The 25,928-nt window shown below is 38.5% G+C and overlaps 1 protein-coding gene across 1 annotated transcript in view; it reads left to right on the top strand.

Moving 5' to 3' along the window:
• LOC146646511 (leucine-rich repeat and fibronectin type-III domain-containing protein 2) overlaps positions 1-25,928 on the top strand; it is a 138,593-nt gene that overhangs the window by 99,132 nt on the left and 13,533 nt on the right. Inside the window, exon 3 of the mRNA XM_085391127.1 lies at positions 3,588-3,675. The gene's annotated coding sequence lies outside the window, so the exon portion shown is untranslated. The remainder of the gene's footprint in view (positions 1-3,587; positions 3,676-25,928) is intronic.

Below are 25,928 nucleotides of genomic sequence, written 5' to 3'. Positions count from 1 at the left end.
TTCTGCCAGACCTCAACTCCTCAAAGTGAAATTTCAAAGAAGGCAAATGAAATGGAATTTATTCATTTTACTTGATGCCATACTGAGATTAAGCACCCAGATTCAATAGTTTGTCTTTCAAATAATGCTACAAAAACCAACAGCCCTATTTAATTGAATATATGGATTCCAAGATTGACCTTCTTTCTTTTTTTAGAACTAGTTATCTTTGCTAGGAACTTGAAAATGCATTATATTACTGACAATTCGTTTTTTCAGTGAGCAGAGTTTTGCTATAATATCCACAATATCCAGGTATTTTCATTAAAGACTTGTGATCCCTTTTTCTTATTACCAACTATTAAACAGGAAATAATGCTTCATAGCAAAATCCGATCCATAAAATTCAAACAAAGAACCAGTGAAAAACTTTACACGATAACACATTTGTCTTCAGAAGACATTGGTCTCTAGTGGGTGTTGCAATTATGACAGGGATAAAGGAGGAAGCGGAGTGATATTTTTAGTAACAATTTCTAACCAGCTTCAGCATTGCTGATTGTCTAGATCACAGCCTTCCTCCTCAGTCTGTATTTTCAGGTTCGAGAGGTGATGGTGAAACGTCATATCTTCTCAAGATCACAGTTTATTTCCTGTTTGGACCTTCATGTTTTGCACTTTTTTCCACTTAGATTCATTCATTTCATTTTTATTTGCTGGTGAAGTTTAGTCACAAAAATCTCAGTTGGGTTTAGTCCAAATAAGGATCTTTTACTAAAATATGCCCCTAATGTTGCTATAAGCTACATACGTCACTGAAATCATGCCAAATTGCATAGAGTGTGAGAACATCCTGCACATATCTGTGACATGGCAGTGGCTTAGAAACTACGACATAGTCCTGGGACTAAGAACAAGCTGGTTTTATAGAAACTACAAAGTCTAGACTGTAGGTCAAGGTGGATTTGCCCTGATGATGATACACCTGTTGGTCAGGATTGTTTTGTTCTTGTGCCAAAACCTAATTAAACTTTTCCCATTGCACAGTCACATAATAATATCACTACATATTATGTCCACAATGCCTGAAGATTATTCAAATAGCAGTGAAATGGTTTCTCTGAGCACCTATGACATCAAGCTGTTTTCTTCATTGCCTGCTGGTTCACTAGATTTGATTTCAGCTGCTGAAACAGAATGTCCCCTCACTACCACTTCATTAAGCTGCTGATTTTACATTCATATTAAGTTCATATTTGTAAATGAACTATTTAAAGATCAATTTGATGGTGACTGAAACACGGAAAGAGGAGCAAACAGATTTCAAATGCATTATACATTTTATTAATAGGCTTGTTGTGTTGTTATAATGAAACTCTGCTCTCCTGGCATCTTTGAAAGTCTCAATTCCCTCAGTCATTTTCCAAGCCTGAATGGGCATCACAGCAGGTTATTTGCTCTAAGCAGTGTCTTTAAATGCAGACAGTTAATGACAGCAGGTCAATAATGTGTTATTTGCATTCCCTGGCTGCTGTGCCTTAAAGGCTAATGATGACATTATAACCGGGGAAATCTCAAATGATCAGCATCAACCCACCACACACCTTCTCAGATCATTTCACCTTAAATATTCCAGGAAGTCAGATCAATTCTCTTAGGTAAGTATGTGGTGCATGCTGTGTTTGGTAACACTGAGACTGACAGGTCAAGTCCAACTGGGGACCAGCTAAAAGCTGAGGTTGTTCTTTTTGTAGGATTCCTTGGTCTTGTGACAACTGTTGATGAGCAAAATCTAGCCTGGATGGAAAATACAGCTAGTAGTGCTCTTGGACACCTTCAATTCACCAGCCTGTCATTGTGAGATGATGAGGAAAGGGGATGCAGGAGAAAAATGAACCTGAATGAAACAAGGTGTGTTATGAGACATTGAAGACAGGCAAGAAGAGAACAGTAGATAAAAAGGGGTTTCAGTGAAAGGGAGCATTGACTAGCTATGAAAAGATGGCTACCCGTCCCTGACCCTGGTTCTGCCGGAGGTTTGTTCCTGTTAAACAGGGATTTTTCTTTCTCACGGTCTCCAAGTGCTCGCTCATGTGCTTGGTCATGTGATTGTCTGGGTTTTCTCTGTATTATTGTATAGTCTTTACCTTACAATATAAAGAACCTTGAGGTGATTGTTCCCGTGATTCGGTTCCAGAAAAATACAAAATTGAAACTAGAGAATTTGGATCGTTTGGCTTTTGTGTAGTTAGGCAAGATTCAGTAAGAATCTGGTATGAGGCGCTAACCCACACCAGCCCCATTAGGGTCTATTCCCTCCTGTCAGCAGTCTTTCCAGGCTGTCATCTGGTCTTTCCCTGATTGTCAGCTGCCCTTTTGCAGCGGTCACTGGATCACTCCAGAGTTCTGATTCAGTAAGAAGGACTAGATGTTACAGTCCCTGATAATGCATTACTTTAGATGGAGAGACTCTTGAGGAAAGGCAGCCCAGAAACTTTGTCGCAGCACGCATCATTGTGTGCCCTGAGCTAGAATCTAATATTGGGTGTGGCTGGCTAAGCTCTAGACTGGGAACTGCTACTGGTTGGATTTGACTGAGTTCCGATCTGGAGACTATGGGGGAGTCTGTACAACAATGAACTTCGAATTGGGTGCTGATGCCCTGAGGACTGTGGGGATTCTCCTGCCTCTGGACTTCAATTGACTGATTTGACTTACTTATTAAAAAGCAAGAGAGAAGTGATACTCCCTAAAGGATAAGTGGAATACCAATATGTTTGTTATCAATGTAGAAAAGAAAGAGTCATTAATTTTCTGAACATCACTTACAGCAAGACCATGTTTTCAAAGCACACTCTTAGAGATTATATTGTTCACTGTAGAGGGCATATAATGCATGTAAGAACAAAAAAATGGTTATGCATGATATCCTGCATTAAGTCTGTAATGCAGCACATACATGAATCTGTGCCCAAACAGATTCATAGACACGCATTCAAACACACCCACACTCTTACTCCCACAGACGGCAAAGACATAGCACAGCTTCCAGACTGTGTGTTTAGAAAGGCAAACAGCTTGTAGGGACAACTGGTCGCAAAAAATGAAAGAAAAGAGACAAATAATGTGCATTAAGTCATTGCAGAGATTATAATGTCACTCGGGAGCTGCAGCCCTGCACAAACACCCTGCTGTGCTCTATTTCAATAATTTTCCATAAACCAATCTAATCTCCCTCCCTCCTACACTGTGCTTTAAGAAGATTTTATAGGCTTTTGTTTGAGAAGCAGATAATTCCTTATAAATCATAATAGCGCTCCCTGAATTGTAAAAGGTTTCTCAGCTTAGTGGCATGATTGGTTCACAGCAAGTATGCATGATAACACCTGTATTGTTTGCGATGGACTTCAGATGGCCTTATTTCAGACCACACAATACAAAGTTATTTTCGCACAGACATATATCTGACATGTACGATATGAAGTGTGATTCGTCACCGCATGTGTTCTTCCTAATTAAAATAGTCCTTAGCAGAAGTATATTGCAATTGAACTTTGGTGACCTTTTCATTTTTGGCTTCTTATATACTTCTCTTTTATTTTGTCCAGGCTAATTCTTCACCTTGCACTTTGAGTGTGAATGTGTGGCCTTGAGATATTTCCAAGGGACCATATGGCAAAATACCGCACAATATAGGTAAGATTTGATCTCGTTTTGTCAATTTTTGTGTCGGAGACAGGAATAGTTTTAGTCCTTGACCTTTCTTTTCCCAGCACACATACAAAATGAGGGCTTGGCAGGATATCCACTATTCAAAAGATATTTAATCCAATAAATATTATGGAAATGTAAGAAAGACATGATAGTGCACAGTGTTTCTTTTTATAGTGTATGTAACCTTTCTCTCAATGGCTAAAAAAGAAACTACAGTGTTTAATACCCTGTAGTTTCTTTCAGTGAATTAGCAGCTATGTCAACATATTCGACTGTCTCATTAAGTGTATAGCTCACTGTCATCAAGTGAAACCTCTTTTCTCTCATTTCCATTAAATTCATTCCCACATACAGCTGTTACCCCATACCTAAATGCCCTGAGTAGGAAATCCCAATTTGACTCCTACCAGACTCTTACAGCCATTAGTGAGCATTTCTTTTCTTCAAAGTCTTGAAATAAAGTGAAACTGTCAAAATATATCCTAAAAATTTCCATAACAGATGTGGAGAACATAAACAAGTCAAACAGTCTAATAACACTGCCCTCCACATATTAGGCCTTGCATATTATTTAGTCATTGCAGGCACAAAGTATTCTAGTTTTCACCTGTCATGTACATAGCCTGTCTTAGCTGCCAAAAAGGTGAATTAAATGGACTTAAAAGTGTTGCGTTCTTGCACAATTAACCACCTACCAAAACGTGTGTGCTATATTTCTGTTTTTACAGAGTAATTTTTAGTATGGTCTGTCGGTGAAAAGGTTTAATAACTACATTAACATCATATTGATGATCTAAAGTGACGCACCACCAATTTTACACACACACACACGGGTCATTGCTCGTAATATTACTGCTGCTCACTTTGTGAAAATAGTTGCATAATATCTTCAGTGACTCAGCAGGGAGCTTTTCGAAGTTTGAAAGAGAAAACCCTGATGATTTCTAAATTCAGAGACAAATGCCTACAAAGTAAATGTAAGGTGGGTAAATACATAAGCAGTGAGATGATATTATTTGGATGCACTGTGGGAAATATTCCACCAATTTTGCATGTCAGAGTACATCTACTCAGGAAATTATTACCCTGCATTTGAAAACAATTGAATATCTTCTGAGACCCTGCAGAACTTTGACAAAATTACTCGATAGATAAACAATCCTATTGGCTGAGTGTTCATTAAAGTGTTATACCGAAACATTCACAATAGCAAAGGAGAAACCATTCAGCTTTGCTCCAAATCAGTCTCAAGGTTGCCTGTGTTACATTTTTGTCACACACCTACCTATTCATCTTGATTTTCTTGTCTGAAGTCCCTGTGAAATATGAATACAAAAATGGGCAGTAACTGTCTGTTTCCAGTGAAACTACGACAGTCCCGCTCCTGACAGAACAATGTTGACACAATAGCTATTCGGGGGCTTTAAGCGTTATCACATAATCTTGATCAGCAGATGGAAGTGCCCACTTGTTCAAATTTATATTTGAGTTACAGGGTGATGCACAAAGCACTCAAAGAGTTATCTGGAGTGATTTTTGGATTGACAGACTTGGAATTATCATAGAAACAAGCATTAAGAAAGCCAATGTTAAGGATGCCAATATCATGCCTATACAATTAGTATAGGAAAAAATAAACACCACTTGCTGTTTCCACCACAGACTCTCTATATAGGTTCATGTATTCATGTCCCACCAATTAATTACACTGATTTGCAGTTTTTAGACTGTACCAACTTTAACTTTTCCAGCTAAGGTCCCAAATTGGAAGCAGCGAGACTAAAGTAAAAAAAAAAATGTAAAAACTTACAGTAATGCAAACAAAGATGAATTCACACGTGAGCAAATGTTAGATGATTAAGCTACAAGGAATGCAGGAGGGATAGCAAGTGTCAATCAATCACCATATACCAAGCGTCAAAGCCTTAACTTCCCAGTAATAGTACAACAATATTCAAAATGACCTCCGCCATCAAACAGGGAGATGCTAAAATTAGCCAATCAAGATGGTAATGACTTGTTGAAAAAGAGGGTGACTAGCTGTGATTATTCTGAATGGAGTTCATTTGGTGTGAAGGATTTTTTTGGTGTCAATATTTAGTAGCTGTTCAGTCTGAAACACAATCAAATAAAAATGCTGATTTTGCAAATAAATTCTTAAGGGAACTATGCAAAGTTTTCCTGGGTCAGGGGTCAGCAGTTAGCTGACTAACTTATTTGCCTTATTTCTTGTATATATGCTAAAGTTAGTGTTCCAGGTTGCTTTTTATTGCCTAAGTAGGTATCAGTCTACTCAAAAATCACACAAGAATGTTCTCCAAATGTTAAATTCCTTTAAAGGTTAAATTCCTGACCAACCTAAAGAGTTACACAACTGACTGAGAAGGATTACTTAGAAGGAGTTGGAACAGGGACGTAACTGAAAATTAGTGCATTTAGTCACTTTAGTGATACACTGACTAAATACTTTTAATATAGCATTTTAGTTTGTATTTGTATATTTGACAACTCAAATTATTTCTCAGTTTAGGACATATTTGCCCTCTCTTATACTTACTCACAGAGCTTTTTTTTATTTTTTTAATTACTTGCACAATGGGATTCTGATGGCTATAAATGTGCTGAAAAAACTGACAGTGTGCATACTATGAACCATTTGTAGCTGTCTGATGAGTTGTTAAATGCAGACACCCATTATTCCACCTATACATCTGAATATAACATTAAACGTATGAAGAGGTTGCAGGTGCAGCAGAGTGTGATGATGATTATGGGTGCGATTCTATGATTATAAATGCTTCAAAATGAGGCTTCTGCTGTGAAAGTGATGTCACTGAGCATCAGTCTGGAGCCTCTGTGAAAGCTGTCCTACTTTCTTGATGCACACTTTAAATCCATCATGATATGCAGGAGATTCAATGCGATGCTCTTAGGCTTTTGACACTTTATTCTGGTTCACTCAGAAGGAAATGAAGCTCGTGAAAAAAATAGAGATATTTGAAGACATGCAGAATTATTTCCACTTTTTCTATTTTTATATCATTACTTTCTCCATTTGGCCTCAGTCTTAGTAAGCCCTGCAATGAAACAAAGCAATGCTTACATTCAGAGCTGCGGGGGATTTGTTTTCATCCAAAGTACGTCCAGCTTAGAGCATACAGTACTTAAAGAGAATGGATTTGTGTCTGGTTTTTGTTGGCACTGAGAGAATCAAACTGTTACAAATCATTTGAAGCTGGTACTTTGGCTCTGACATACCTTTTTTATACATCTAACACAGGTTTGGATTGGATGGATTTAATACAGTGTAATGTGATTATATTAATGCCCATAATATAAAGTAAAGTGCAGTTGTACAAGATGATTCATAGGTGTCTTTTGTGACGTGGAAGATGGTGCGTCACATATTTTCATTAATATCTTTTTTTGGTGAAAAGGAAACTCCTGAGGCTGAGAAGATAAAACACAGATAGATGAGGACATATTTTTAGACCTCACTGAGTGAAAGCTTGCTAAATCATTTTTGACCAACAGTAAGGGGAGCCGACAAGCTCTGACTCAGTAATTGCATTCCTCTTTGGAATGTCTCTGGAAATCCATCATGCATTGTTTCTGTTAGTTCCCCCTTTTCATCCCAGGATTCCAAGAACACTGAAATGTTAATGGAAACTGTTGGCACACATGCTACAGATTTTAACTTTCAAATTACAGGAGCCTTGCTATAGTCAGATAACATCTACATTTTCTCTTGTACTTAATTGCAATCTGCTTCAAATTAATCATCTGATAACTAAGTAAGATGAACAAATGTACAATAAGTATCACAACCTCCAAGCTGTAATTTATAATGAATATTCTATATAAACTTTAAGCCCAGTGGACATGTGCATTGTGAAGGAAAGCAGCCATCACCCAAATCCACATCTACTAATCCCTGTGCAGAACTTCTTGGCTCTCTAAGAGTATATCTCCTATCTTTTTGTAGGAGTCTTTGCTTTGCAAGTTTAACGTTTTGAATAACTCACAACAGTGACGAGCAGAAATTGTAGCATCTAAAATGGTAGATGTTTTCCATGTTCTTTGTTGCTCGCTTAGCATACAAGAGGCATAGGGAAATGTGGTTAACCTGGGTTTGTCAACAATCTAATGCTCACTAAAACAGAAAAACAGCCCGCTGAAACACAAAAATCACACAAAAAGAAAAATCTGTCAAATGTATTTGCTATTCTCTAACATGTTAAGATTGGCATGGTCTTATAATGTAAGTTAGCTAAGCTGACTTAAACAACCTCTGTTTTCTATTGTGAATGACAATTTTAAGAAATGCAAATATGTTTGGAAAACAACCTATCAAAGGAGCTTTGATTTGGTGAATCCTCTTGAAAATTTGAGAAAGAGGCCTCTGTTTCTTCCCATGGCTCCCTAGGAAAACCTAACCACTTATTATTTCTGCCTGAAAATATGATATGCCATGACAGAGTAGATTTTGTCACAGTTAGGTTGTCAGGATTGAATCTGTTCACAGCCTAAAATTCAAAACATGTCTGATACAATGTCGTCTGCTGCTACAGTCACAGATGTTACACAGAAGTACTGAATGGATGAAAACAGGTGGTCATCATCATCAGTGTGTAAAATTAAAATCAATTTGATCTTGTAAAATAATGCACTCTATCTACTAAGTGCCATAGCAGTACACCTATTTTACAGGTCTTGGAAATTGTCCATGTTTGGCTCTTTCTACTACCATTCAAAGTACAAATCAAGGCTTCTAGCTTGAAAAAAAAAACCTCCTCACACATACTTGGTGTGAACACACTCTGAGTGTTTGTGTCTTGCAGCTGAGCAGCCACATGCATCGGCAGGAAGAAAGAGGCAGGTGTGATGACAGGAGGGAGGGCTGGTGGTAGAGGGGGGTTGGGGTGATCAGGAAATGGTGTAGGGAAATCTAATTTATTTTTCATACGCTGCTGAGATGGAATGTCATATATCATGCTATGCAGCAATTTTGTGCCCGTCCCAGGCTCACAAAAGATGAAAGAAAAGTGATCAAAGATACCGAGGGAGAAGTCAGCTGCTGGAGTTGCTATGGGATCCACTTCCAGTGAGAACAACATAAACTGTGTTGAATTACTCATCCAGTCGCTATTGGTTTTTAGTGTGGCACAATTCACTTCAAACATCAATGTTAGAAACTTCAACAATCTAACATCCTTTGGGTGAAGCATACACATTTTCTTAGATACGCAATGCTTTTACATTTTTATTGCATAATCAGAGATAAAAAGATTGAATGAAAATTGGACTAATCTACAGACAGAATGAACTAGATGTGTTAAAGAAACATCTGCACTGCCTTTTGATTGAAACTTAAAAAAAAGAAAAAAGAATAGCTTGCTAGGTTTTATTTAGACCACAGACTGTGTATAAATAAGCCAATGTTTAATGGTCATCAGATTTGCATTGCAAACACAGCCTGAATATACACTTGCTGGCAACTTCTATTGTATTGAAATCTGAAGACTGTGGAGTGCATTTGAGTAAAGTCAACTCATGGTCTTTCTCAACAAGCTCATTTGAAATGATTTGAGCTTTGAGCTTCGCCACATGTCAAGAAAATATTCCCACACCATTACACCACCACCAGCAGCCTTTGAGACAAGACAGGACTGATCCATGTTCGTTATGTCAAACTACCGGTTTGAATTTTGTTGCAAAAATCAAGACTCAACAGACTAGGCAATGTTTCCAGTCGTCTGTTGTCCAATTTTGTTGAGCCTGAGTAACTTGTAGCCTGCGTTTCTTATAACTGACAAGAGTGTCCAGATATAAGAAAGAGGGTTTTATATGCTGTGAGGTTAAAGATGCTCATCTGCATACCCTGGTAGTAATAAGTATATCTGAGTCTCTGTTGCTTTCCCATCAACTTGAAAGAGTCTGACCATTCACCTCTGACCTCTGGGATCAACAAGGCATTTTATTTCCAGAGAACTGCTTCTCACTGGATATTTTTGCTATTACAGCTAATTCTCTGTAAACCCCAGAGATGGTTCTGTGGGAAAGTAGATTGTAGATCAGCACTTTCTGAGTTGCTTAGACCAGCTTGTCTGGCAGTAACAACCATGCCATGTTCAAAGTCGCTCAAATCACCTTTCTTTCCCATTCTGATTCTGCTCAGTTTGAACTTCAGCAGGTCGTCTTGACCATGTCTACATAACTAAATGCACTGAGTTGCTTCCATAAGATTGCCTAATTAAATATTTATATTAACAAGCAGCTGACAGTAACAGTAACAAGTGTACCTAATGAAGTGGAAAGTGAGTGTGGATAAGTTTATGGCAAATCTGGTCTTCTCCTTGTTTGATCCTAAGTAAATACTTTCCTTATGAGGTGACAGTCTGTTTCACACGTTCAGTTTTGTAAGTAATAAACCCCACTGGAAAAAAAAATAAGTTCACCATTTGAAAGTCCCTTGGGTTCCCACATCATGTCTGATTTCAAAATACCCAGGTGATGATAACCAAAACATTCAGCTCAAAGCTATCAGGTGAAATTTCACTAACCATGTGGTGCATCTTTATTCTGTGGTTTAGATACAGACTCTTCTTTATGTGTGAAGATCACTTGATTTTAAGGCTAAGACATGGAGTGAGTGAGTTTAAAACAAACCAAATGAAACCCTTTCCCATAAACTGAGAAAATGTAATGGCAGTAAGTGATTAAAATGGACAAGGAAAAACCTTTTCCTCGTTTCAGCCACACACATTGTTTCTATCACAAACCACTTTCAATTATTCTGCAAAGCTGCTGCATTTTTTAGTTTAATTATTAAACCATTGATGCTTCTGAGAGCTTTCAAATCTCCAAACATACCAAGGAATTGGCTGTGAATGTTGGCTTCTATGGCTTTTATGGCTCCTTTACTGTGTATCCTTTATGTGCTTTTTTTTGTTGTCGTCGTTGTTGTTGGCCTTGGGTTTTTTTGTTGGGTTTTTTTGCCAGTTTGTTCTGCTATAAAACCATTCTGCAAAATAATAATTTTCTATACAGATCTAACCCTATTTTCTCCCAACTTCCAGGAGACCACAATTGTGGCTCAAATGCGATACTGACCACTCTTTATGAAGTTGAATGACCCATCATCGATATTAACATAGTAAAAAAACACAATACAACCACCCATGCCACTCCTTTTCAATTACTTTGGTTTATTTCTACTTGCAGCTCCTTATTGATTGGCTGCAGCATTCCTCTTTCTAACCTTTTCCTTTTTTTTCTGCTTTGAGAATTTTCTCCGCCTTACTACACTCCAGAGATCAACCAATTACAGTATCTATATCAGGCTTAGAAGCTCTTTCTACTTCACTGGCGCCATGGAAAATGTTCTGATCTGCCCCATGTTCCACGTTATGATTTCCAAAGGAGATATCAAGATACATGTAGAGTATAGAGCATACAGCATCTTCACTGCAAGAAATGTCCTTTTAGCAGGCCATTTGTTCTCTCATGCCTAGTTCTTTTCTTCCCCCCGCTGATGTAGTTTGCTAGTGGGTGTGTTATTATCTTCAAACGAACAACTGATATGCATTTTGAACAAGTGTAATGTTACCCCACTGCCAGATACGGTACATCAGTCTAGTTTTCAATAGTACTAGATTAATTGATTGACTGATGCTTTTTTTTTTTTTTTTGCCCAACACAACATTATTGCAGATCTAATTATCAAGGAACAACACTCAGCAAACCCACACAGCTCTTGTCTTTTGCTTTATGAAGATGAATAGAAACTAAATTAGTGAGGACTGTGGGTGGGTGTAACACTTGTTTTATCCCTATTCATTCTTTTCATTACTACATTCTGTCGCCTTCGACATTGCCCACGTCTGGTGCAACAAAATAAAAGTCTTTGAGTCTGTGTCAGAGCAACATGAATTTAATGAGCTCAAAGGTTTGCATTACTGATGGGGTTTTTTCTTTAAAGTGGACCTAATAAGCTTTTACATATTTTCTGCAAAATACAGTATATCCTCTCACAATGGTTGCTGCTCCTATTAAGCATGGAAAGACTTTATCCAAATATTGACATCAATGTATGCCATTATAGGGGAAAATGTCAGGCTTCAGACTGTTTTAAATGCTTGATTTCATACATGTTTTTTCCCTCCTTGAATCTGTTTGATGTTGTCAGAGGGAGTATCCCTAATGTGGCGATTTGAGCACAGAAACTACATTTGTGTATCATGCAAAGTAACTTTTGTAAAGTCCAAAAATAAAATGTGAACTTGTCTCCTTTAAGATCTGTTGATTTCAAAATATCATCTTTATATTCAGATTCAGATTACTGATGACTGTTTTGGTATTTCACCTTTGGTAATTAAAAAAGAAGTGTGAGATCAGACTACAGGCACAGATCTCATTTGTCACCCTTAAATGTTTCGTTTTTTACAAATCAGTTCAATGTTTAGGCTCGAGGATCTTTGTGAAATTTGGATAAATAATTAAGCGGCATCAGTGCTGTCTTAGAGATATCACATTTTAATTGAAAGCATGCATAACAAACCAGAACCAATGACTTTTTAAGACAAGTGTTTACAAGAAATACACCACAGAGTTGTATCATGGGAAATGTAAGTCCCAGTGTTCTTGGAGTTTAACACAGTCTCATTAAAGAGAAATTGTCTTTTCTTTTAAAGTGTTTTGGTTTTTGCTTCTTAAAATTCAGAAGCAGAAAAAAGTTGATGGAAAATAAAGTTTCCAAGTAGAATTTTTATGAAATGTCATCCACATTGTGGCTGACTGGTGTAGTTGTTATTGTCGTTATGAAGACATCAGCAAGTGCAGCTTCAAGTGACGCCTTTGAAAATCCAGAGCACAAAACGCGTTCTTGTGTTTAACGACGGATGTAGTTATCATCACTGAAAGGAAGTCATTAAAACCAGAAAAATGTAATGCAGACTGACCTGACTGTTCTTCATTTTAATCCTGGAAAACCCATCAATGCATTTGAAATGACCCTTTTACACAATTATTGCCATATGCCTCTAAATTGGAGTTTTCAGCAGTGCTTCATAATACAGGCAGGTATTTTGTAGAATCAAGTTTCTGTATATTATAACTATTTCAAGCTGGAAGTTGATCTAAACCAGGGGTAGGCAACTCCAGGCCTCGAGTGCCGGTGTCCTGCAGGTTTTAGATGTTTCCTTGATCAAACACAGCTGATTCAAATGGCTAAATTACCTCCTCAACATGTATTGAAGTTCTCCAGGGGGCTGGTAATGAACTAATCATTTGATTCAGGTGTGTTGACCCAGGGTGATATCTAAAACCTGCAGGACACTGGTACTCGAGGCCTAGTGTTGCCTACCCCTGATCTAAACTTATTATTTATGTAGTTAAAAATTCAAAATCTTCAAACATTTCCAACATGATTTTTTCGTCCTTTATGGGGCGATCATGGCTTAAGAGTTGGGAGTTCGCCTTGTAATCGGAAGGTTGCCGGTTCGAGCCCCGGCTTGGACAGTCTCGGTCGTTGTGTCCTTGGGCAAGACACTTCACCCGTTGCCTACTGGTGGTGGTCAGAGGGCCCGGTGGCGCCAGTGTCCGGCAGCCTCGCCTCTGTCAGTGCGCCCCAGGGGGGCTGTGGCTACAATGTAGCTTGCCATCACCAGTGTGTGAATGGGTGGATGACTGGTTGTGTAAAGCGCTTTGGGGTCCTTAGGGACTAGTAAAGCGCTATATAAATACAGGCCATTTTACCATTTTAGTCGCAGCAGGGGTCACGAAGCTCAGTCAAGGTGAAGTTACAAACCCAGTTTTAGTTTAATACAGCAGGTCTTCTTACTTGATCAAAGCAGATGAATATTATTATTGCAGCATTCAACTGGAACAACAACAAGAATATTTCTTTATCGCTTGATGTAATTACTTATTACCACGGGATTACTTTGTGTTTTATTGACGTGTGATAATTAATGAGATTCAGTCCACAAATGAAACCCTCTGCAGCGGCACCCATCAGCTAAAGAAATTTGAATCAAACTAGGCCATCTCTGTTGCTCAAACCTGTTGCACACATTGAAGAGTTTCTGAAAAAGAGGAGAATTAATCAGCGCTAAGTTTTTGATCCCACTCCCCTATTCAGTGTGACAACCCCCCCGGAGCTCAGCTAATGCTGCTAAAATTTGCACAAGCGGGCATGTGCTTTTGTCAGATGTGTTTTTCTCACTTTGGAGAGGAAGAAAAGTTGTTTTGCTGTTTAACACAGAGTCAAAAGGCAGAAGATCAATCCTGATAAGAAAGAGCATCTTTTTTGTGATACTGTATCATTTTTTTTCCTCGTGGGAAAAGTGCATGGGAAAAATTGAGCACTTTTTCAAAAAGTGTCTGATTGAAATGACAGACAGAATAAAAAAAGGAACTAACTGGTGACAAATCCTCTTTAGTATATGAGGCCAGATGTCTCTTATGGTGCTGGAAAATATATTGTACAGTTATCAGAGTCTATGAGATTCAAATGCAGTGAGGACAAGAAATAAACCAACACAGAAAATCGAATCTAATTTAAATCTGAAAAGATGAAGAGAAGAAACACCACGAACACTTAACTACAAACATAATTCACAGGTGACATGTCCTCAGCATAGATTTTCAAAGTTAGTAAGATTTGTTCTCTTTAAAGTGAAGAAAGAATTGTTCCAGATCATTAATATTGTTAAAACATTTAAAGGACTCCTTTAAAAAGAGAACAATAAGGTACAAAAGAGCTAGAGTTTAGAATCAAACTGCTTTACGTGGTGCAGGAGTATAGGATTTTTGAAGTACTGTGCATCAATGACATCCTTCTGAGGGTACCTTGTCAAAAGAAGCAGTGAGCATCCAGCAAGGATCGATAAATGGATTTCAGGAGGCCTCCAGACTGAGTTTGACAGTACACACACTGCTCTTTCTGACACTTGCTTTGAATGTTGTATTTCAATCAATATACTTTACTGAATGGGCATCTATGGTCAGCACAATCATCCCCACAGCTTATCGAGCCACAGTGTGCATTATGTGCTCTGCAGCTGTAGTCGTAAAACCCAATTTTCATACTGATACTAATGCTACGTGTGATTTATCATTAGTCAGACCTTAAAGGATTATACCATTTGAACCATGGTGGTAATGCAATCGTAAAAAAAAGCCTGTTTGTTGTTAAGATAAATTAGTAGAACCTAGGCCAGACTTTATTTTGAAATGGTTACTTTTAGACATCTGTTTTCTGAACTGTGATGCAGCACAGGAAGAAGAGAATGTAGTGTGGAGAGAGCTGAATTAGAAATTTAACTCTAACAGATGACGCCAACAGAACAAAACAAAAAAAATAAAAAAATAAAAATAACAGAGTTGTGCCTTTGCCTTTGCTGCCTCCAGTATCACAAGTTGATTATATACTGGTGACACCACAAAGCCCACAGAGTTCAGAGGTGGGGAGACTCTGAAAAGTATTTATCTTCAAGCCTACTATAATTTTCCTGCTACTGTTTATTTATTTATTTGGATGTATATGCGCGCAAGCCTTCACTGATGGAAGATGACAAAAAGAGGCATCAGCATCTGTGACAGGGACGTTCACTTTGATTTCATACGTCACTTTGATTTCTTTCATTATCTTTTATTATTGCTGATACTAATTAAAATGGACTCTTATCAGACTTTGAAAGGAAATCACATATTGAATAAGAAACAAGAAACAAAAGTTAATCCTTTTATTGTAGCAGGAATATTGGCTTTCTGAATTTCATGCAGATTATTTTGATTTGATGGGAATCTATTCTAGCAGCTCATCTTCAAACACATTTGAAACATCCTTCATTCTCCCTACAATGGAAGATTCACATCAGACATGTTCCTGTTTGACAAAAAGCTGGCTGACAGCTGGCTGATTACTTTTGTGCCCTTCATATTCTCCCCCCGTTGTGTACCTCTGTCCCAGGCATATTTCTCTTCAATGAGTTCTACCTGTCAGCCATTTTGCAAACATGTAGACTCATTGTATATGAGGGACCCTATTTCAAGCCTCTTGTCTCTCATTCAGCAAGCTTAAGCTCTTTAACACATGCAGTATGAATTATATAACAATTCCCCATATGGACAGTCTTCTGAATAGCCACATATTTTCCTGGCATGAGTGTTTGCGAGCCACAAATGGAGACTAATCACCTCATATCATATCTGTCAACAGACTGATTAGCTTTCTCTCAGTCTGAGGATAGGCTTGGGTTAAATTTATATTTGTTTACAGTTCTTGGTATTTGTTTTATCCTTCTTGCAGTGACAGATGGGTGGAGTTTAGCACTTTAGAGTTCTCCGTGTTGGGTAAAGTTTGGATTACAGATGGCAGCATTAATTCCTCTTGCAAACACTTTCCCTCTGACTGTCTAGACATTTCATGTGCTTGCATTGTTTGAGCAGGTCAGCCAAAATAAGTAAAGCTTCCACTTCCCTTACTGTGAGGTCAGTAGGTCAGATAAGGTATCCCTATGAGATCTAAGCCAATGTCAGTGATGACCCCAATTTGAACCCTGCACTCAATCCTTAGGGTAAGGACTAGGGATGGAGGCAGCATTGACGATAACTCGGACTTCAGAGATCGAACAATGGAAAATAAAAACTTCCAACTGATGTTGAATAACAAATACATGGGCCACTGAGACTGGCAAGTGCTACATTATTTGTCAGTTGGCCAATAGTAGTTAATAAGGTCAATATACTTCATATCAGTGTATGACTGGAATATATGAGTTAATTTCTGATCATTTCAGACTTTACAGCTGCTGGAAGATTTTGTATGATTTCATCTTATTAGAAAAAAATACTTTAAGAGTTGTGGCATGGTAATCTTAATACACTGATTTAAAAGGAGATCACTCTGTAGTGCATTTTGTTATTTTTGTCATGTTTCAGACTTGTTTTAAAAATGAATTATCTTATCAGTCTACATGATTTTGTTAAATACAAATCCTAATGGTCCTCGAGATTAACAGGCAAAGTACAGACTGGAATTTGTTGCAGGGCCAACAAATATCTACGGGAAAGAATTCATGCTCACCTTCACGTCTGTGGCTACCAGCTAACCGAACCACACACATGTCTTTGAGAGGAAGCTAAAGTAAGATAAGATAAGATAAGATAAGATAAGATAAGATAACCTTTATTAGTCCCACGTGTGGGAAATTTGTTAGGTTAAGGCCACTGACCTTTGCCAGTGCCATCTTACCCTTCCAACCATACATACATTACAACATCACATGGGGAAGACAGGTCAGAGAGGTATAACAATGGAAAATGCACAACATGAGGAAAGACGAGGAGAAAAAATAACTCCCCCCAGACTGAGCTCCAACAGGGAGATCATCCCAAAGGGTTGGTTCCTGCACAGTCATCTGTAAGGTTTACAGAAAGTGGCGTGGAAATGAGAAAATATTCAGTACCTCTTTTATGCAAGAGGTCAGAGAACATTGACCAGACTGCTTCAATCTAATAGAATCAAAACAGTCATTACAACCAAGGTAGCAGATAAGCTACCACTACAAAAACTATGCCGGTAGCAATCTGCAATCTACAGTCCAGATTCACACACCAAAACTAATGAATATGGAGAACTGAGACTTGAAGCATTTTCTAAACTATGTACATCATGTATTATCCTAAATAACCATATGATTGCCACTCTTACGATGCCTTTAAGTAGTCATAGGGCCCAGTGGCGCCAGTGTCCGGCAGCCTCGCCTCTGTCAGTGCGCCTGTGGCTACAATGTAGCTTGCCATCACCAGTGTGTGAATGTGTGTGTGAATGGGTGAATGACTGGATATGTAAAGCGCTTTGGGGTCCTTAGGGACTAGGAAAGCGCTATATAAATACAGGCCATTTACCATACAGGCCATTTACTTTGTACTTTGCTAAGTAGCACCTTAGCTTGTTATGGACAATTTCCCTTTTTTTGTTATATAAGCTATTCATCATTAATCAGGTTCAACCAGTTCTATTCTTTGACATTTGACAGTGTTGCTTTAACCATTTAAAACATCCACATTAAGCTGCCTCCCTCTCTCTTTCACCTGGCACGCTCAAATTATGTATCTATACAAGGCTCAGTGCTTTCCATGACAGCTTCTTGTATGTTCCTGTCTTTCTCTGTCTTCCTCTTAAACTTAAATGTTCTGCTCTCATACTCTGCTAGCTCTCTGCCGTTTGGTTGGAGGATGACTGGTGCCAGTAATCAGCTTTTTCTGGTGGCTTGAAAAAGAAGTTAAGGCACTGAACAGCTGCCAGCCATCGTGTGCATGAGTGTGTGTCTGTTTGTGTGTGCATCTGAATGTCACCATAGATGGTAGTCTTTAAGCAGAGCACATGAGAAAGTGAAATAAAATTGAATTTTGAGGCTGTCAACCAGCACACTTTGAGCAGCCTGTCAAAATCTAATCACAGATGGCTTGATCAAACAGTGTGTCTCACTCTGGTAAAAGGTTTTCTGCCTTCCACATGTAAAATTAAGAAAATCTTCCACCCACAGAAAAAGACAGCCTGTAGGCTTTTGCATACAATGTGAGCTTGAGTGGCTTTGCCGCTGGTGTTGTGCTATACATTGGAGCTGTAACAAGGGTGATGGATGGAGGCTGTTACTCACAAGTGATTTGCATCATCTTTACTGTTGCCACAAAGCTTACGTGGGAACCATCATAAAACACATTTTTTCTCTCTTTTCATGGTAACAGAGCATATCTACAGTTGTTTCTCTCCTTTCTTTGGTCTTTAGCCTATCGGGCACAGCAGGGGGAAAAGGCGATTGGTCTCCATAAGTTTTTTTTGCCCGGACTCCCTCTGCTCCAGTCGACCCTCCTTCGCACCGTGATCCACTTTTCCTTCTGAATGTTCCTAGGCTATACATCTCTTTCTTCCTTTTCCACCCTCCTCTCTACTGTATCTCACTCTCCCCCTCATTCTCACTCCCCACTGCAATGGCTCCATGTTGTGGTGCACCTTCAGGCTGTGTGTGGGATGATGTTGTGGGTTGGCATCTGGCAGCCTCTGATAAGAGAGCGAGTGAGCTGGTTCTATTCCTTCTGAGATTCTTTTGAATTTTTTTTTCTTTTTGGGGGGGGTTTGACGGAGTGTCCAGGGAGACCACTGGCCAGGATTTTTTTTTCACAATGTCTGAAGGACAGTGCCAAGAATATACTATACAATAGAAGTGGAACACCCTAGTCTCACAGAAAAACATGAAATGATCATGACCCTATATATTCCATGGCTGAGCCATGTTATGTGGAATTATATGCTTTCCCATAGAAAACAACAAGCCTTTACACATAATTTTAATTGTCAGTGTAATATGGTGTCGTCATCACCAGCTTTCAGAAATTGTGAACTGCAAACCCAACCAGCTACTTTAATTTAGGCCCCAACGTCTGGACTGGGTACAGTAGGAACACACACACAAAACTTAATTTTTGGGCAGTTTCTCCCTTTCTTCTCTGCATTCTTCTCTCCTCTAGGGGAGGTTTCATTTGGGAGCACCGGTTGATAGCCATATTCAGATCTTTTTTCAGATGTGTTCAAGGCTGGTCTCTGGCTGGGCCACTCAAGGGCCATTGTCCTATTGGAAGATGAACCTTTTCTCCAGTCTGAGGTTCAGAAAACCCAGGAGCAGGTTATCATCAAGGATGTCTCTATACATGGCTGCATTCACCTTTCCGTCACTAGTCTCCCAGTTCCTGCTGCCAAAAAAATCCCCACAGCATGATGCTGCCACCACCATACTTCGGTATAGGGAAGATATTGGTCAGGTGATAAGTGGTGCCTAGTTTCCTCTAAACATGACGCTTGGCATTCAGCCCAAAGAGTTCAGTATTTGTTTCATCTGCCCAGAGAATTTTGTTTCTCAAGGTCTGAGGGCCCTTCAAGTGCCTTTGGAAAACTTTAGTCAGGCTGTCACTCTACAAGGCCTGATTCGTGAAGTGCTGCAGGCCTTCTGAAAAAAAAAACACACAAAATGACAGCCTGCAGTGTTGCTCTTCAGAGAGCAACACTGGAGCTCTGTCAGAGTGGCCATTGGGTTCTTGGTTACCTCCCTGACCTAAGCTGTTTGTCCAGCTCTAGGAAGTCCTGGTGGTTCCAAACATCTCCCATTTACAAATGATGGGAGCCACTGTGCTCAGAGTGCACTCAGAAGTTGTGCACCTGAAGTTTTATTGTTATTGTTGCCTTTTGGGTTTTTTCCCCTAAACTCACTTTCTGTAAAAACAAAACAATAAGTAAAAAAATACCCTAAATAGACTGAGGAAACCCTTACCTATGCTAATAGGTTTTGTGGTTGTATCACTAAAAAATGACCATTACACTGTAGTTTCATCCACTGCTAATATGAAAGCTCTATGAGTGGCCTGTTTATCAAATACTGGCACAAAGGTGAGGAAATGTGTGTTTGAACTTGCAAAGAGGCACTCTGTAAAAGTTGACCTTGGAAAATCTAAATATTCCTTCACATAGTGATTGTGAATAGAAAATCTGAGCAATGGGCTGTAGTTTATCACAGTCATTTTTTTTTCTAGAAGCTATGCTTACCTCATAGGACAAATACTGCAATTTATGTGTATTAATTCGACTCCCAGTCCTCCTTTGTTGAATAGTGTGCCTTCCTAATAGAAACATCTCCCCTGTTTCACTTTTTCCATTTGTTTCATTTTGTGCTTGACCTAGGGCTAGAAGGGTGGGCATGGGGACTTTCACTATTTGTCAGTCTGCAATTAATTCAAAATGTTCCTCTGGGGAAAGAGCCAGACATACCTAACTGCTATAATCATCTCCATGTTTAGGCCCTGTGAGAGAATGTGGGGCATCATTAGCCACAGATTGATTGTAGCTTTGCTAGCAGTGGTATTAGATATCCTCTGCACAAGGAGTGTATTTGTATTTTGCTTCAAAACAAACAACAGACACTAATTTATTTGGATCACTGAGTTTAGCATATAAGATATTTTTTATGAAAAAAATGGGCTTGTTAGCATCGCTGCAACTAAGTGTTGCAGCTAGTGGGAGGAAGCAGAGGGATCTTTATCATAATAAAAGGTAAAGAGCATTTCTATATGATATTAGCTACAGTGAGAAAACCACGGTAAAAAGTAAGGAAAATCTTTCATGTGAAATGTTCAAAACTATGTTTTTATGTTGGATCAAGTTTTTATATCTTTTAAGATGTGTAATTAAGAAAGAATGAAGTTTTTTTAACCCAGTAAATAAATAATGTGGATTTGAGATACAAGATGATTTTGTAATGTACTTATTATAATTACTTGCCCAAAAGTTTGTCATATAAAAATTCACTGTAGATTTTCGAGAACTTTGAGTCTTTAAGATGTTTTCTTTCCTACAGCATTAGCCTTTTGGCTTTTTTACACTGATGCCTGGATTGTGTTGCAGACACAGACACAGTCAGCTCAAGGCCCAACAGATGAGCAATCATTCCTTTTATACTTCTTTGATGTCCGCTTGAAGTCTACCAGCTGGGGTGAATGTGTAGTTTGTCCATTGTAATGGCATAATTTAAATTCCCCATGGTCTAGTCTGCAAGGTTACAAATTTCAGGCAAACACTGGCATCCACACAGACCCTTTTACTCACCATCTGATGGAGATTTTCACTCAGGTCAAGCGGAGCTGAGTGGACCCTAGCGGACTCGTGGGTGCAAAAAGTATAATTCAGGCTTGAGGCAAATCACTATGAATAAAATATGACTTCACAACTTGCATATTTATTAATTTCTTATCCTCAGGCCTTGTGTGTCTCAGGATCTTGATTCTCGTGTTAGGCATGCTGTCAAGCATAGGAATACGTACAAAAAAAGTGATAATGCAGAGATACACATGTACACTGTCATGACCCTGAATATGTTACGCTTTGCTCCATCTCACACTTGAACGGTTCAGAAGGTCTGATCTGAAATTTCAGCAGTATTGTGCAAGAGGCCAACTAAATATTGAATGAATAAGAGACACAAGTAAGATGTTTTAGTTGGATAAAGGGAGCAAGAGCATGAGGCGTAGGCAATGACTTGTCAATTACCCATTTAAGTCTGATACAGAGCAGAACCTATGACTTGCCTCAGGTGGTGTGAGGGATGTTATGTGATGAATACAAGAGCGTATCCACCACTGGAACTATATATATAGCTTTAAAGTCAAATTTGAGTGGGAGATTTCTGAAAGTGCACAGAATACTGACTAATCCCTACAAGGTTCTCTTGTTTTACAATATATCCTTGTATACTACTAAACCCCTCCTATTAGCAGCTACAGAATTGGGTAATTCTTTAGTAATTTTGTCATTACAATATTCTAAAACGCTAGTTTGTTGTGATTCTTCTCTCTATTCGTTGCTTTTTTTTACTTTTTATTCAGGGCCTTTTATATAAACTAAACATGGTTAAACATGAAAATAAAAAAGTAATGAATGAAAGGACTGTAAAAACTGTGGTGCAGTCATGATTACAGACTCTTTTTGGTTTGCTGTAGCTCTCTCCTCTTAAACTAATTGCTTTGCTGCAGTCTTAACTTTATGGCTAACAACAGACCTGACGGATAAGTCACACATACAGGTATAGTTGAGCCTTTGCTACACTGTTTGGCATAAAATAATTGTGTGACAGCTTTTCAATGATCAGCATTTTCACTGTAGTTTGTTTGGACGAGCTGCCCACAGCGAGCTTTCAACACATCTGCTGAAAAACGATATCAATGGGGAAACTGCCTCAGCCAGCTAAAATTCAAACTGAAGCATTCAGTGAAAGAATCTGAGTAATTACAACTCTCACGTGACGGGACTGAAATGCCAGTGACCAACAACGATTTCACCAGCTAATTTCTTTACCTAGGAGGAGCGGCGTCAAGTGTGTGTCACTGTGCGACAACCTCCAGATGGTTTAAGCAGCCTACATCATTATGGTGGTTGAAAAGAAAATAAAACCCTGTCAAAGCCCGACTCTCCATCTGCAGGATCCGCGTCTTAATCATGCTTCTGGCACATTTTTGTTGCACAATATCCCTGACAATTCAGTGCAACCTGTTCTGCTCAGATGATTCAGCTTCACCTCCACTGGCACATTATCTGCTGAATATGAATTAAGCTCATATCAGACATTCCAGACTGCCTGTGCACATTGTATAGCCATCATGATCAAGCTTCTTACTTGGCTTAAGACTCTGGCAGCTCACGTCTTAATTTATCTTAAAACTTATTAACATTTTTATTAATTTTTTTTTTAATCTAAAGACCACTAGCATTGTCCAAATTGCTTCTCTGCCTTTTTTAGACTTGAAAACATTATGGAATTTTAGCATGTGAGATATTATTATGCCAGACAAAACAACAGCGATAGATGGACATTGTCTAATTTGATAAAGGTTAATTGGGTCAGAAAATAGCTTTAAAATGATGAACAGTCACATTTCTAACTGCTGGCCTCAAGTTGGCATCAATTAATTTGTTGCTGTTTGAGGGTGTTCAACCCCCCACCCCCTTCCTCACCTACAGTACCCGCCATCTTCCCCGCACCCCACCTCCTGTTGTTAGCACTCATTTCTGTGCAAGGGCAGGAAATCTTTATCTTTATTGCAGGGTTTGTGAGTATTCTTTGATTAATTATCACGTGCGTGACAACATGTGTTTGCCTTTGGATGTCAGCGATATGCCTGCACTGAGCACATGACAAAGGTAAACTAGAGGAATGAAGAAGGTAGGCCTACACAGCTTTAACATGTCTGCCTTTTGCTACTTTGATGACTTGTTTATGACGTGGCTGTCATGTGTGATGAATGAAAATGTAGGGAAGAAACAGTAAAACAAAGGGTTACTCATATGCTCACAGAGAACTTACACACACCCACTCACACCCTGCAAATGTTAATGATGTCAAAGATGTTGATGTATCAGCAAGTGCATGCTGCAAACAGTGCTGAAAAGAAAGCTTAGGGAGATTTGTTTTTGCTCAAATGCAATTAGGCTTTCTTTTCCTGAACTATTGGTTCGTTTATTAGACAACTTATTTGAGAAACACGATGCAAAACTGCTACATAGGGTGAAATGTAAAGCAATAACAGCAACAACAGGAAATAAGTTCAACATCATCAGTAACTGATATTTTCAGAGATTCAGTGTGAATTAAACTTTGCAAGGATGTCAATATTACATGTTCATTGGAAATACATATCCTTAAATCTAAGACAGAGAAAGCGTAGGGGAAAACAAATCCCTCTTGGTACTCTTGATAGTGATCCTTTTCTTTTTTGTACATTAAAGGTGCTGTTAACAACTAATTCAATTTACTTTTAAAAGCCAAAATGTAGCAAACACAGGGCTGAAGTTGTAGCCCACAGCTAACACACTCACTGACTAAGAATTGAAGTGAACACAGCTTTCAAGAACGTCTCATTTTCAACAAAAGTTAAGTCTGCCATATCAAAGTTTGCTTCTTTACCCACCCACAAAGAATAGATCTGTTTAGTTGTGTCTTACATAGCCCCGTCTAATTGTGTAATGACTTCATAAGCTGTGTGAGGCTGAAGGCAAAGTGTGGATTTTTTATTTTCATTTTATAGTTAAACATCCTGGAAATTTTATGTCTTTCAGTTAGATTTCATCTCAGACTTGAGATATATTTGAATAACTTCTGTCTGTAATGAGAGGAAAGGAGACTGATAGAAACCAAGAAGAGATGAGTAGTTTGTGTAAGATTGAAACATAACTATACAACTGGTAATATTTTTTCTTCCATAACAGATTTATGAACATATGACAAGTTGGTTTTGTTTTGTTTTGGGATGTTTTTTTCTGTAGCTTTCTTAACTTTTAGTTTCCTTCTCAGCAAATATGAATTTCCTTTTTTTTCAAACCATCATTAGGAGCAGTGAAATAAACACCAGCATAATACAAAAAAATGCTGGCTGGGAAATGCTTGTATATCTATAAAATATATACAGCTTGTTAGATTAGATTTAATTGGTCAGTCTTGAGTCACCTGCTTGCAAAGATTAAAGTACTTACCTGGCTACTACTATAGAAATATAGCCATGATGAAAAGAAAGTACACCCTCTCTCAAATCTAAGCTTTTATGTATCTTTTTAAAGACAAGTCTTTCAGTGTTTTTCCCAAGTGTTCTAATATTACCTTTAATGTTTAACATGTCAACTTAGGTCTGGAGTATCTGATGTCGCTCTTGGGTTATTTTGCAGTCTGACCATGTGGCGAATTTCCTGGGAAGTCCAGTTCTGGGAAAATTGGCAGATGTCTTTGCGTAATCTTTGTGAATAATTTTGTGAATAGTTGTCTCTCCCTCGCTCTCTCTGTTGACCCTGTGATGGACTGGCAACCTGTCTAGGGTATACCCTGCCTCTTGTGCTGGGATAGCCTCCAGCACTCCTTGCCCCATGACACTGAATTGGATTAGTGGAAGAAGATGGATCAATAATTTATGTTTAACTTGAATAAGTAGAGTTTGTTTTTCGTTTTTTTCTGGATAATTGAAAAGAGAGAAAGTGCCCCAATGCCCACCATTAACCAGCCAGACTGCTTAATGCTGCACTGGCATTTCCTGGACACCAGAAATAACTGTTCTCACTTTGTTACTCTGTCCTCATTAAAAAGAAAGGTGCCAAGCATGGAGCTTAACCACAGCGCACAGAAGAGCTAACTAAATTTACAGTCCTTTAATCACTTTATTAGTGTTTTATGGTTTACAACAAATATCATTAAATTTAGGATATTATCTGTATCTGTCATTTCTCTACTGACTGTACCAACACTCAGTTCATCATTGGTTTTGTATTTTTGTATTCAGTATATAACACGCAGTGTGCAGATTTAGATGGGGAACAGAAAGGACCTTAGAACAGTTTAATAGCTTGATCCCATTTCTTCCTTTAGTATCCTACAGTAAAGTATTTTCTATTATCTCTATAGACAAAAGGCTGTGTGTGTGAATCTGCTGAAGGAAAGTCTGGACAGGATTTAGACACTTGTCACCCTCAAGAGTGAAGCTTGTCCAGGCTTAAAAATTGTCTCTAGAATCCAAAAATCAGCTGGCAGTGGTGAAATTTCCAATTTAACATCAGAGCACCCTTCTGAAAAAGAAAAAAAAAACTCTTGGTACAACAGAACTTTGTTGTGCCAAGACTCCCTCCAAGCTTTGCCTCAGTCTGC

This window comes from Rhamphochromis longiceps, linkage group LG19 (assembly GCF_057381845.1).
Source record: "Rhamphochromis longiceps isolate RC_006_pf linkage group LG19, R_longiceps_female_GT1.1, whole genome shotgun sequence".
Lineage (NCBI taxonomy): Eukaryota > Metazoa > Chordata > Actinopteri > Cichliformes > Cichlidae > Rhamphochromis > Rhamphochromis longiceps.
The sequence above is the reverse complement of the archived record's forward strand: the minus strand, read 5'-3'. Positions and strand labels throughout refer to the sequence as shown.